The sequence below is a fragment of the Chiloscyllium plagiosum genome, unplaced genomic scaffold (assembly GCF_037043375.1).
Source record: "Chiloscyllium plagiosum isolate Xiang-an unplaced genomic scaffold, Cpla_swu_hap1 HiC_scaffold_4, whole genome shotgun sequence".
NCBI classification, from domain to species: Eukaryota; Metazoa; Chordata; class Chondrichthyes; order Orectolobiformes; family Hemiscylliidae; genus Chiloscyllium; species Chiloscyllium plagiosum.
In genome coordinates this window covers 56,600,669-56,615,850 of record NW_028270142.1, presented here as the reverse complement: position 1 = coordinate 56,615,850, position 15,182 = coordinate 56,600,669, and the positions used below count along the sequence as shown (strand labels likewise).

Genomic DNA, 15,182 nt, shown 5'->3' with positions numbered 1-15,182 from the left:
TCTTTCCAGTGAAAACAATCTCAGTTTATCAAACCTTTTCTCGAAACTAAAACCCTCCAGACCAGACAACATCTTGGTAAACTTTCTCTGCACCCTCTCCACAGTATCCATATCCTTCTGGTAGTGTAACAAACAGAATTGGACATAATATTCTAAATGTGGCCTAACTAAAGTTTTGTATAGCTGTAACATGACTTGCCAACTCTTTTATTCGATGACCCGGCCAATGTATGCCTTCCTGTCCACCTTATCTACTTGTGTTGCTGCAATCAGGGATCTGTGGATCTGTATGCCCAGATCTCTCTGTATGTCAATACTCCTAAGGGTTTCTGCCAGATATTGCATAATTTGCACCTGGATTTGATCTTCCAAAAAAGCATTAACTCACATTTGTCTGCTATTTCTCTGTGCAAATCTGCAATCTATCAATATCCCGCTATATCCTGTGACAATCCTCCTCAATATCTGCAACTCCACCAATTTTGTTATCATCCACAAACTTACTAATCAGACCACCTCCATTTTTCCTCTGGATCATTTATATATGTTACAATAAAAGGTCCTAGCACTGATCCCTGAGAAACACTACTTACTGATTTCCCATTCCAAAAGTACCCTTCCACCACTACTTGCTAAATTCTATGACCAAGCCAGTTTGTATCCATTTAGCCAGCTAACCCCTGATTCCAAGAGATTCTACCTTCTGTACAGCCTTCCATGAGGTACCTTATCAAATGCCTTACTAAATTCCATGTAGAAAACATCCGCTGCCCTTCCCACGTAAGTCATTTTTGTCACCTCCTCAAAAACCTCAATCGCGTTGCTGAGACATGACCCTCCCTGCACAAACCCATGCTACCTGTCACTAACATGTCCATTTGCTTCCAAATGTGAATAAATCCTGTCTCTCAGTATCTTCTCCAACAGCTTTCCCACCACTGACGTCAGGCTCACCAGCCTGTAATTATCTGGATTATCTCTGTTTCCCTTTTTAAACAAAGGAGTAACATTGGTCATTCTCCAGTCATCTGGAACCTCACCTGAAGCCAAACAGGATGCAAAGATATCTGTTAAGATCCCAGCTATTTCTTCCCTTGCCTTCCACAGTATCCTGGGATAGATCTGGTCCATTCCGGGATACTTGTTTACAATCATGTATTTCAAGGCACCCAGCACTTCCTCTTTCAGTATGTTGACCTGTCCAAGAGTATTCATACACCTTTCGCTTACCTCAACATCCCTCACATCCCTCTCTTTGTGAATACCGATGTAAAGTACTCATTAAAGATCCCACCCATTTCCTTTGGCTCCACACATAACCTCCCTCCTTTATCCTTTGCCAATGTGGTCAATGATTTCTGTGTGTTTACTCTCCCATATCAGGATACTCTGTACCTGCTCAGAGACATCTATTGCCCTGGCACCAGGGAGGCAACATACCATCCTGGTGTCTCTGTTGCTGCTACAGAAACTCCTGTGTGTGCCCCCGATTATCAAATCTCCAATTACTATTGCTCTACCATGCTTTGTCCCTCCCCTCTGCACAGCAGGACCAGCCGTGGTGCTACTGGCTGCAGCTGCTTCTGTCACCTGATGGGACAACCCCTTCACCAGTATCCAAAACTGAATAGTTATTTGACAGGAAGACAGCTGCAGGGGACACCTGCACTGACCTCCTATCCTGTCTAGTGGTCATCTTCTGTACTTAGGGTGTGACCATTTTTCTATAACTATTATCCATGATGCTCTCCACCATTTGTGTGGTCCTCATGGTCTCCAACTGATGGTCAAGCCAGTCCATTCATTCAGTGAACAGCTGAAGCTGGTACACATCCTGCAGATATGGTGATCAGGAATGCTGTTAGCATCTGCTGCTGGCTTGTCCTGAAAGGAACATGCCCGAACTGAAACTAGGTCCAAGAACCCCCAGGCTTGACTTTAAATCTTCCCCTGTCTAGACTCCTCCCTCTGGCTCCTGCTGCTGGCTCCTCCTGAAAGGAATCTGTCTTATCCGAAACAGTTCTCACTCTCCTTCGTTATGGACTCAGGTAAAGGTTCCTTAAATACAAACAAAGCAGGAGAGACAACACAAACTTGCCCGACTCAAGGTACAGATTCCCACCCTTTTCTTAATTTCAAAAATATACTTTATTCATAAAAAATATCTTTATATATATATATATATATATATATATACGTAGACACAAATGCAGTTCGGTTCTGTACAGTCGCATATGAAGAAAACAAGCAACATTATTGTTGAGAAAACAGAGTCTGCAATCTTGGAAGTCCAGCATTTGGCTCCTGTTGGGCCTAAAACTTCATGAACGGGTCACAGAAAATTATCCCTGTTCCTGAATGGGTAGGCCCGAGACATTCTCAACATGAGACTATGGCACTGTAGGGACTCTTGGGACTCTCCAGGCAGGTCACCAGGTAAGATCTTACCAGCAACAGTCCTGGCATAGGCCCTTAAAGGGGAAGGGGATGAGATTGAGACTGTGGGTGACTATGACAGGATTAATCAAGACATTAAGATGAAAGCATGAGGAGGACATCGAAGCAATGATTGGATTGGAAAGCAGAGATCCCATTGTGTTAATGGGGGATTTTCAGAAATGCAGTTGTATCTCCTAGCTTATTAATGCATTTTTAAACAAATTTACCTTGGTTATAGCTTTTAGGCTGATTAAAGCCCACTGGTTAGGGCTCTGATAGATTATGTAATGTTTTTGTGAGCACAGGCTGCTTCTCCACTCCAGGCCATGCATGTTTGGAGCATCTGAATTATGCACAAGGAACCTCAAACTAGCAAGGTGTTTAATGCCCATTTCAGAATTTTCAGTGTTAGTACAGAAAGAGACCTTGGCATATTCTAAGAACTTCTCACTAAACTGTAAGTATTTGTCTTATCCAGTCTCCCTTGAAATACTGTAGCCCCCAGTTATTGTAACTCTGCTACATTGCACAATCTTCTCTAAGTTGCCTTTATATTTTTCACATTTTATTTCCCACTGTTCGGGGATTTATGACTGAGATTCAATGTGCGAGGTATCCTTCGTATAATTGTAACAAATTAACTCAGCCATGCCTCCTCCTTCCTCTCCTCCAACATCATTGAATTTTTCTGTAAACAAAGGTCCCAATTGTGCCCCAAGAGAGATAATCTTTCAATCAAATTTTTTTTTTCTTTCGTGGGATTTGAGCATCATTGACGAAGCCAGCATTTGCTGCTTGTACATAATTAACGCTGAGAAGGTGGTGGTGAGCTGTCCTTGTTCACCTCTGCAGTCCATGTGGTGTAGATGCCCCTCTGTGCTGCTAGGATGGAAGATCCAGGTTTGGATCCAACGACAGTAAAGGATTAATTTGAGTAATTTCAAGTCAGGATGGCACACAGTTTGGAAGGTGTCTTGGAGATGGTGGTATTTCACTGTGCCTGCTGCCCTTGTCATTGTATGTGGTAGAGACCAAGAGTTTGTGAAGTTAAAAATAGATCATGCCCCATCATTTTACTTGTTGCATCTAGTTTCTTGAGTAAATGAATTGCAAAGTTCATTTGACTAACAAGTCCATCCCAGATTTGATTTTTTGATACTCCTTTAACCTTTCAGAAGGGTGAATGAATGAGTGCATTCTGCTGGGAGTTGTAACTTGTAGTTCTGATCCTGCATCCAACATGATCAATTAATCCACATAATTCATTGTTCAAGTTGCTTCAAGGGAAGAGGGTAGAAAGGACACAGGAAAACACTTAGGTTCACTTGGCTGATACCCAGGATGAAAGGTTTGTTCTATGAAGAATGGTTCAACAGTTCAGGAAAATACAGATTGGAGATGAGAAGAATGTGTCATTGAGTCATATAGAGCCATAGACCTGTACAGCATGGAAACAAACCCTCAGTCCAACTTGTCCATGCCAACCAGGTATCCTCGATTAATCTAGTCCCATTTGCCAGCATTTGGTCCGTATCTCTCTAAACTCCTTATTCATATACCCATCCAGATGCCTTTTAAATGTTGCAATTGTACCAGACTCCACTGCTTCCTCTGGAAGCTCATTCCACACATACACCACCCTCTGTATGAAGAAGCTCCTCTTAGATATCTTATAAATCTTTCTCCTCTCGCCTTAAACCTGTGCCCTCTCGTTTTGGACATTCCCACCCCAGGGGCTATTCACCTTATCCATTCCCCTTATGATTTTAGAAACATCTATAAGGTCACCCCTCAGCCTCCAATGCTTCAAGGAAAATAGCCGCAGCCTATAGGAAGGAGGCCAGAATTGACGCAGTAATCCGAAAGCAGTATAACCAATGTCCTTACAGCAGCAATATGACCTCCCAACTCCTGTACTCAATACTCTGACCAATAAAGGAGAGCACCTTCCACACTACCCTATCTTCCTGCGACTCCACTTTCAAGAAACTATAAACCTGTACTCCAAGGTCTTTTTGTTCAGCAACACTCCCCAGGACTTTAGAATTAAGTGTATAAATTCTGCTTTGATTTGCCTTTTCAAAATGCAGGTCCTCACGTTTATCTAAATTAAACTCCATCTGCCATTCTTCGGCTCATTGGCCCATTTAATCAAGGTCTCATTGAACTCTGAAGTAGCCTTCTTCACTGTCCACTACATCACCAATTTTGGTGTCATCTGCAAACTTACTAACCATACCTCCTATGTTCACATCCAAATCATTCATATAAATGACGATAAGCAGTGAACCCAGCACTGATCCTTGTGGAACTCCACTGGTTTCAGGCCTCCAGTCTGAAGAACAACCTTCCACCACCATCCTCTATCGTCTACCTTCGAGCCAGTTGTGTATCCAAGTGGTTAGTTCTCCCTGTATTCCATGTGATCTAACATGCTAACCAGTCACACCCCTTACTGAAGTCCATATAGATGACATCCACCATTCTGCCCTCTTCAATCTTGTTTGTTACTTCTTCAAAAAACTCAATCTTGTTAGTGAGACACAATTTCCCATGCACAAAATCATGCTGATTATCCCTATGAGTTCTTGAAGTACATGTACATCCTGTCCCTCAGGACTCCCTCAACAACTTGATCACCACTGATGTTGAAAACTGAATCTAATTGAAATGTATGAGATTCTGAGGATGCTTGACAGTGGAGATTTGGAGATGTTTTCCATTGTGGGGGAATCTAGCAATGCAGACAGTTTCATAGTAAAGGGTCACCCATTTCAGGTAGCATCCCTTGTTTATGAAAACCAAGTTTTGAGAGGGGAGATAAGGGGGAATATTTTCAGTCAGAAATTCTGAAGATCTGGAACATTACATGATAAATGTGGTGAAAACTGATTCTATAGAAGATGCTTTAACAGATTGTTACAGGGACTTAAAATTACAGGTTTATGCACATAAAATGGGATGAGATACTCAACAGAACAGCTTTATTCACAAGCTGATTCACACATGACAGCCCAGACAACCTCTTTAGAAGCTGCAAGTTTCAATGATTATAATGTTAACATGAACCAAAAACCAGAAACCTGAACTGTGCAGCTCCTGGAAGAAACAAATGAGTCTGATAATCATACACCCCACTAATTATTTATCCAATGCATCAACGAAGTTCAATGTAGATAGAGAGCTATCTTAAAACATTAGTTTCTCCAACACTTCTTGCCATCTGCAGTCAAGATAGCTGTGTAGGTGACCCATTGTAAAAGCAGAAACAACAAGATGCAGCGAATGACTCAGTTTGTTCTCCATCAAAATGCCCCCCTGGGAGCAATTGCCTCTCCTTCAGCACTGCTGCCTCACAGCGCCAGAGACCCGGGTTCAATTCCTGCCTCAGGCGACTGACTGTGTGGAGTTTGCACGTTCTCCCCGTGTTTGCGTGGGTTTCCTCCGGATCCTCTGGTTTCCTCCCACAGTCCAAAGATGTGCAGGGTCAGGTGAATTGGCCATACTAAATTGTCCGTAGTGTCAGGTAAGGGGTAAATGTAGGGGTATGGGTGGGTTTCGCTTCGGCGGGTCGGTGTGGACTTGTTGGGCCGAAGGGCCTGTTTCCACACTGAAATCTAATCTGTAATCTAATCTAATGCAATGAAGATGCTAACTCACTAGGCTTGCACTACATCTCATCATTCTACCCAAAAAAAGACCACAATCGAGCTCAGTTAGTTAATGTCAAACTTTCACAATTTCTGCCAGAAATTTCTTTAAATGACGCAAACATACAACCATCTTGGTGTAGGTTACAGGGAAGCAATATGGGGATATGGTGGTGCGTTGGTCATGGCCTGGGTTCTCATGGAGTTGGCAAGACTGTTTGGAAGTGAAAACAAAGCCATTAGAACCCAATTCCAAGATTCCAAACTCCATTCCAAGCACACTCAACTTATACTGACCTGGTTTAAAGGAGCTGACAGGTGTGGATCATGAGTCCATACCCTGCACTCTGGATCTGCACAATTTCATTCCAGGATAAGCATTCTCATCGAGCTGAGCTAGCTTGTGGAAGACTTGTGGTTCAGGCCTCTTCAAAGGTGATGTGGAACAAGGGTCTGGAAGTAAGAATCTACTAATGACTATGAAACCAATATTATTTGTCAGAAAAACCCATCTAGCTCACTAATGTCCTTTAGGAAAGGAACTCTGCTATCCTTACCTGGTGTGGCCTAAATGTGACTCCTGACCCACAGCAATGTGTTTGACTCTCAACTGCCCTCTGAAATGACCCAGCAAACTATTCAGCTGTATCAATTGCTACAAACTTTCAACAAAGAAATAAAACTGGATGGATCAACTGGCATTGACTTAGGCACCAGAAAAGACAACGGTAGAAACAGCCTTGATGACCCTGCAAAATTCTCCTTATGAACAACTCGGGCCTAGTGCCAAAATTGGGAGACCCATCTCACAGACGAGTGAAGCAACAGCCTGATATAGTCATATTCGTGGAATCACATGTGACAGACAATTTCCCAGTTCACATTATCCCTGGATATGTTCTGCTCCACCGGCAGGACAGATCCAGCAGAAGTAGTATAGACTGGTATATAGTTGGGAGAGAGTTATTTTGGAAGTCGTCAACATTCACTTAGGACTCCATAAATTCTCATGGCTTCAGGTTGCTGATTACCATGTACCACCCACCCTCCACTGGCGAATTGGTACGCCTCCATGTTGAACAACACTTGGAGGAAACGAGGGTATCAAGAGTGCAAAATGCCTCACAGCACCGGAGACCCGTGTTCAATTCCCGCCTCAGGCGACTGACTGTGTGGAGTTTGCACGTTCTCCCCGTGTCTGCGTGGGTTTCCTCCGGGTGCTCCGGTTTCCTCCCACAGTCCAAAGATGTGCAGGTCAGGTGAATTGGCCATGCTAAATTGCCCGTAGTGTTAAGTAAGGGGTAAATGTAGGGGTATGGGTAGGTTGCGCTTCAGCGGGTCGGTGTGGACTTGTTGGGCCGAAGGGCCTGTTTCCACACTGTAATGTAATGTAATGTAATCTAATCTAAATAATAGAGACCAGACTTCAGCTAATTCAATTGACTCCACATGATATCAAAAAACAGTTGGAGGTTTTGGATACTGCAACGGCCATGGGTTCTGACAACATGTGGGCAATAATACTGAAGACATGTATCTTCTGTACATGTAGTCAATACTGTAGCCAAGATCTTCTAGTCCAGTTACAACACTGACATCTACCCAACAATGTGTAAAATTGCCCAGGAATGTCTTGTACTCAAAAACCTTGACAAATCCAAAGCAGCCAATTACTGCTCCATAAGTGCACTTTCAATCATCATAAATTCATGGAAAATGTCATCAACAGTGCCATCAAGCAGGATATGCTCAGCAATAACCTACTCACTGACACCCAGTGTGGGTTCCACCAGGGCCACTCAGCTCCTGATCTCACTACAGCCTTCATTCAAACATGGACTAAAGAGCTGAATCCCAAAGGTGACTTGAGAGTCACAACTTTTGACATCAAGGCCCCATTCAACTGAATGTGGCTTGAGGCAGCCTTAGCAAAGTATTAGGGGGCAAACTCTCCGGTGGCTGGATGATACCTAGGAAGATGGTTGTGGTTGTTGGAGGTCAGTCCTCTCAGCTCCAGGACATCTTTGCAGGAATTCCTCAGGATAGTGTTCTAGGCCCAACCATAGAGTAATAGAGATTTACAGCATGGAAACAGACCCTTCAGTCCAACACATCCATGCTGACCAGATATCCCAGCCCAAACTAGTCCCATCTGCCAGCACCCGGCCCATATCCCTCCAAACCCTTCCTATTCATATACCTATCCAGATGCCTTTTAAATGTTGCAATTGTACCAGCCTCACCACTTCCTCTGGCAGCTCATTCCATACACGTACCACCCTCTAAGTGAAAACGTTGCTCCTTAGGTCTTTTTTATTTCTTTCTCCTCTCACCCTAACCTTCTGTCCACCATAAAGTCAGAAGTGGGAATGTTCACCGATGTTCAATGTTCAGCACCATTCATGACTCCACGGGGGATACTGAAGAAGTTCATGTTCAAATACAACAAGCTGTGGGCAATATCCAGGCTTGTGCTGACAAGTAGCAACTAACATTCCATACCACACAAATGCCAGGCAATGACCATTTCCAATAAGAGATAATCCAACCACTTGACATTCAATGGTGTAACCATCACTGAATCCCCACTATCAACATCCTTGGAGTAGTCATTGACCAAAAACTCAACTGGACTTGCCACAAAGACATTGGTACAAGAAATAGTCAGAGTTATGAATACTGTAGTAAGTACCCCATTTCTTTACTCCCCAAAGCCTGTCCACCATCTACAAGACACTAGTTAGGAAGTGTGATGGAATATTCCCCACTTGTCTAGATGAGTGCACCTCCAACAACACTCAAGAAGCTTGACCCCCATCAGGACAAAGCAGCCCGCTTGACTGGCACTACATTCACAAGCATCCATTTCCTCCACCACCAATACTCAGAAGCAGCAGCAATGTGCACTATCTACAAGATACACAGCAGAAATTCATTTGAGGTCCTTGTCATCACCTTCTGAACCCATGACCACTTCCATCGAGAAGGACAAGGACACTAGACACATGGGAATGCCACCATCACTCCAAGCTATTCACCATTCTGACTTGGAAGTGTATTGCCAATCCTTTACTGTGGCTGGATCAAAATTCTGGCATTCCCTCCCTAACAGCATTATGGGTCAACAGCACATTGATTGCAGTGATGTAAGAAGGCAGCTCACCATCACTTTCTCAAGGGCAGCTAGGGACAGACAATAAATGTTGTCTAGCCAGCATCAGTCCCATGAGTGAATAAAAATTAGTAAGTTTCAAAGGTCTTACCCATCCTCTATGGCACTGTCCACACTTCATGCCATGTGAAGGCATTTTCATGCCCATTCAGAAACTATAAGCACATGACTAATGTCTTCAAGGCCAGATGTCTATCAGTCTGTTGAAAAAGTTACATCCCAGGGAGAACATTGCCTGATTGATAGCTCTTACTCAACAATCTACTCTATCTATCAATTGCACATTTATTTTTCTTTTCTTTCTTATATCCAGAAGTACTCTTACATGTTTTTTCTTTCGTCACCAAATTGCCTGTTGTATGTTTTCACCTCTTAACCACCTAAAGTAAATCATTTGTGTTCTCCAATTGATTAATTTACATGCAAAGGCTGTTAAGGGCAATGCGAAGGTGAGGGAAAGGTAGGGAGAGGATGAGGAGGCTTGCACAATCTTTACTTTACATGAGATAAAGAGATGTCAGGTGCTTGCAGTTAATGCTATTGATACTTCAAAAAGTTTTGGTTGGTTGAATCAAGATCTGTGGCAAAGTTATATTTTTAAAGAAATCAAAAGTTAGGAATGAATAACTGTTTTTACAAATACCATTGTTACTAAATGTTCAGTGATTCTACAGAGTATGTAGAGAATGAAAGAGCATGGAATTGTCATTATCCTCTACATACTCTGTAGAACCACTGTGTGTGGAGGTTTGTTGGGAAGATTAGGTGGCATGCATTGGCATTATTGAGGCTGGAGAACTGGGGAGTGTATGGGGGCTGTAAGGATGTGAAGGGTGGATGCTGGAGGGCTCTTCTTTGTTTCTTTGTTATTATAACAATGGGGATGAAATCCTAGAGCACCCAAATGGGCCTTTGAAACAGTCTGACACAGCAACAAGCAACCTTTGAACTCTTTAAGGGGTGGTATTGTCACCCACAACCTCAGAATGAAAAATTTACTGCAATTTCCTCCCAAGGTATAAATGCTGAGTTGGGAAATATTAATGGTTTATGGGTTATTAATCCAGAGAGCAAGGTTAAGGCTCTGGGAATGTGGGTGCAAATCTCACTCTGGAAGCTGGTGGGATTTCATTTCAATTTATGGTTAAATCTGGATTTGCAAGATTTTCTCAGTAATGGTGACCATGAAACCATCATCTGTTGTTATGAAAACCCATCCAGTACACTAAGATCCTTTAGAGAGGTGAACCTGCCATTCTTACCTCATCTGACCAACTAATGACTCCAGATCCACATTCATGTGATAGACAACTAACCACGCTCTCAGATAGCATCGCAAGCCACTCAGCTCCAGCCAGGTGAGGATGGCCAACAAGAGCTGGCCTTGACAGTGACCTTTATCCCAAAGAAAATAAAAATCTAATTAATATGTACTAGCACTAAAGAGGCTTGTGAGACCCAAACTTTACAATTGCATGAAGCCTTAGAAACATATGCTTGAATACAAGGAAGATCTCCACATCAAAGGAAATTGTGGGAAAGCCACCGGCAGAACAAAGATACCGCATTTTCACAAAGAATAAAGATAAAGAAGCAGTATCTATTGGACAGATGCCCGAAAAAGGGCTAGGCCAAATATGAGCTGAAAGATTTTAGAGTGCATCATTTCATATACTATCCTTTCTACATTTGTGCAGTCAGCTTGATTAAGAAATAACAAATCAAATACAGCAAACTTGTTAATTCTGCTTGCTTTGGATGATTCTAACTGAAAGCAAGAGTTGAATGGGTTTATACATTTGGCTTTGTGTTTATTATTTGTTCCACATTTGTGACTCCTGATTCCTCTCGGAGTCAATCTGATGCTCAGCAAACATGATTGGTTACTCTGCAGATATGCGACCCCTCTGTGACTTTGCTGAAAAGTGTGAAACTAGAGATACAGCTCCAGTTAAAAAAAAGTAAAACTTGGAAATTAATGCAGTGGTTATCGTGGTGCTCCATTTTGAGTATACAAGATGAGTCAAACCATCGTGCATCACTTGATGGTTTTATTGGTCTTTCCTGTGTATGATTTGTTAAATACAGCCTAGTGTTAGAGAGTAAGCCACAGTTAGGTAAATATGTCGAGGCAGCTTTTGGGATGCAACAATGGGAAACTCATTCTGGATCACAGCTCGGGATCTTCCTTCCCAAATGTGACTACCAACACTCAACAGTCCAGGACCACACATCCGCAGTAGTCACTTACACCCAGACATTGCCAACATCTGTGGAATTATGGGCTTCAGAAGAACAGGAGTGATGCTGGAGAAGGAAAAATAAAGCCACAAAATAGATAAGCCATTTTGTGATGACTGTATCCAAACGCTGGATACCATGACTGGTTGAGCTCAGTAACATGCACATAGGCAGACACTAATAACTATTAAACCCAGTATTGTATAATATAACTACTATGAACAATCTAAATGAACAGAGCAGTCTGACATTTGGTAGAGTACTATAAATGCTAATGTCTAGTGTGGTAACAATTAATCAGGTCAGCCTTATGTCAGTACTGCTCCTCCACCCATCACCTTGTGTATCATTTATTTAATAGAGAATCCCCTCATCATAGCCTCTGCACCTTACTGATAAACGTTGTAATACTATGACATTCCTCACTTGCTGAAGGCTACCTTCCCTGGCTGAGCCCCAATGTCAATAACACAGGAATGTACTTCACAAGGAGCTTGTATTTGATTGTGAGCATGATGTACTGAACTGGAATCTTTATTACCATGACATCAATCAGTATAAATCTGCTGACTGACTGGCTGCTGTTAAACTAAGGTTCAGCTTTAACTAATGTGCATAATTCAGCTGCTTGCCATCATATGCATCAGGCAACTGATTTCACTAAGTCAATTCACTCTTTCCCTCACGTCTAAGCCTGGCTTTGGGCATAAAAAGGGAAGAATCTGTTGTAAGCTGGATGTTCTGGAACATGTTAAAAAAAGGAATCTCTGAGCAATGATGAATCAGAACTCAGAGATACAACACACAACTGAACTGCCCAGAGGAGAAACAGCCATCAGTCTTTGTCTTATATTTAAGACAACCCTTTAAAATTTTTATTGAAAACAATTTAAATCCAAAATTGTGATCAGAAATTCAAGTTACGTTTTAAAGTGCTAATCAAATGAACTAATAAGAATATTCTACATTTTATTCAAATTGCTTTACACCATATTTACCCTTTGAGGTTTTCGTTTTGCAGGAAAAGCGTACTGCACAGTTCCTTTCTTTCAGTGTCCTCCAGCTCTGCACAGTTTTTTTGATTCTAACCTAGTTCTGACTATGGCGAAGTTAACAATTGTCAGACAGTAACATCCAGTAGATCTAGGCTGTCGAATATCGAGCACTGACTCCCAACCAGGCAGTTGTAAGCTGAAGTCTCAGGGTTGTTCATTGTACAAGCCGTCTGCTATGGTTGGCTGAAAGGCAGTCAGGTGTCAGCGAGATGACTATGTGGAGCTCCAAGCGAAACTCGGGAACTGCCTCACTCAGGAGATGACTTTAGAACTTCAAATAAAAACATTTGATTTGTCCCCCACCCTACTTCCCCAAGGCAGCAGCTTGCTGTTCATCAGCCAAGATGATTATAAACCCCAGACTGTTCATAGCTTTCTGAAATAGAAAATGTGATGGTTTTATCATAAGAAGTTATGGAAGAGAGGACGAGAGAGAGTTATGGGCATTCAAATCACACTACTTTACAGAGTGAGCTAAATAAAAATCATTTTTAGTTTTGATTAAAAATTCTGAGGTGAAAGACATAATAATTACAAAACAATTGGAAATGCACCACCTGTAAGGGAAAACCAATGTCTAATCCTTGTAGCTTTATAACATATTCTGTGTAGAATAACTCAACATGTACAATATCTCATTTAAAACACAATTTGTATGAACATGTGCCCAGTCTGACCCTACTGGACTAGAGTCTGTCCCTTTTAAAACAGAACATGCAGCCGTGCCATACTCTTACCATGTTATATATCTGCTTTGTCGCACACAGCAATTTCTGACCTGGGGACTAAAATTGAAGGATTGAATAAAATCACTACATTACAAGACATAGTCTTTCAAAAAAAAACTTAAGTAATAGAATATAAATCTTTATTAAGAGACTACCAACCATCTTCTTTCATTTTGCATCAGCCTATATCTGTTGCTTCCTGTTAGATTGCAGATGAAATAGTATTCTAACAACCTCTCTTCAATTCATGATCAGATAAGTATGCCACTGATGCTTACTGAAGAAGCTTCAGCAGATAGACAGCAAGCTGCTCAGATTTTGCATTTCCAGGTTAGGTACTTCGAGCAGCAGAGGTCACAAAACTCCTCCCTCACGGGACCCTTCTCCAGTTAGCAATTCAAATGGTGCTCAACTCAGACTTGCATTGACTCACCACAAGCAACCAACCAGCTTCCCCGTCCCTTCACAACTTAACCAGTGTTCGTAAATTTATCTTGGTCTACGTCACCTTTCCTTTCCAGAGAAATGACCTCTGTATTTTCGTGCACAAGTACTTGTCATCGTTTGCATTCAAGTGTCTATTTTTAAAACTGAAGACCCGCACTTTAAATCTCACCCTGAATGGCTCGTGCAATGCATCTGTAGCCTTCACTGCCCACACTCAAGCTCACCCATGAATCATATTCTGCACAATCTGCATTCGACATTGTTTTTCTCCTCCTGCAGACTGCTCAATTGATTTTTCCATCAGTGGTTGATTTTTGTCTCCTTGTGTGTCCCGGGAACAGACCCAGAAATGAAAAAATGCAGACGGCACGTTTGCATCAGAGCAGAGCAGCTGACTGCAGATGCTTGGTTCTTCTGATGTTGGCTGCGTTCCTAAATATGAATGGACTGCAGAGCCACTGACAACTGGCAGCGCTATAGGCCTGAGAAAATGTGGAGCTGGAATCTGCTGTCAGATTAAAGCCCCCATGATGCAGCAAAGTCAATGCAGAGACCAGGTCTGAGACATTTGCACAGTGCAATATCTGGTATCCATCAGCCCCAGTGTGTCTATGGAGACTGAAACACAGCACCGAATTTAACAGTGACTTGTTCTAGCTTAGAAGTAACAAAAGATGCTAACGTTAAACACTTAAGCACCTATTCTGTGGAGTTTTAATGAATTTATTTTGACGGCAACTAAGTCATTTTTTTTCTCCAATCTATCCTTAAGACGTCAGATTGCTGAAGGACTCAGTTTTTCCATTATGCTAGACACTTTGAAAATAGTATCCTGCAGTGGAGACGTTTTCTGGTTAGGAGGTGTGATTGATGGGGGTCCTCCTCAGCACCAGTTTGGCACTTGTATTACAGAGCTCATGGTGAGAAGCTTGAAAGAAGGAAGCACTTTTATTTTGTATTGCATGACTTTGATACATCCCAAAATGCTTTGCGCATTATGCAGTACTTTCAAAGCATAGTCACTGTTGTAGGAAAAATGGGCAGACAGTTAAGACACAGAAAACTCCCAGAAGCAGCAATGAAATAGTTGCCAAATCATCTGTTTTAATAATATTGACTAAGAGTGAATAGTGGTCTGGAATGCCATTCTTCTTCAAAATTACACCACAGGATCAATTCATTTCTCAAAAGGTCAGATGGGCTCTTGTTTTAATGTCTCATCTGAAAGATAATACTTCTGACAATGTTGCCCTCCCTCAGTACTGCCCTCGGTTTTCAATGTGGATTTTGTGCTCAAGTTTCTCTTCTGGGACTTAAACTTTTGAAATCAGAGTTGAGTACGTTGCCAACCAAGTGTCAAAGAATTCGCCACTTCATCTTTTCAGATACCTGGTCTCTGCATTCACTTTACTATGTCATGGGGGGCTTTATCAGGGCGCATGCTGAACCC

The 15,182-nt window shown here is 42.1% G+C and overlaps 1 long non-coding RNA gene across 1 annotated transcript in view; it reads right to left on the bottom strand.

Moving 5' to 3' along the window:
* The window catches only part of LOC122549173 (uncharacterized), a 31,510-nt gene extending 17,520 nt beyond the window's left edge, over positions 1–13,990 (bottom strand). The window contains exons 1-2 of the long non-coding RNA XR_015756839.1: positions 13,902–13,990; positions 12,501–12,933 (exon numbers count right to left, since the gene is read on the bottom strand). This is a non-coding gene — a long non-coding RNA (uncharacterized LOC122549173). The remainder of the gene's footprint in view (positions 1–12,500; positions 12,934–13,901) is intronic.
* Positions 13,991–15,182: the final 1,192 nt, after the last annotated feature.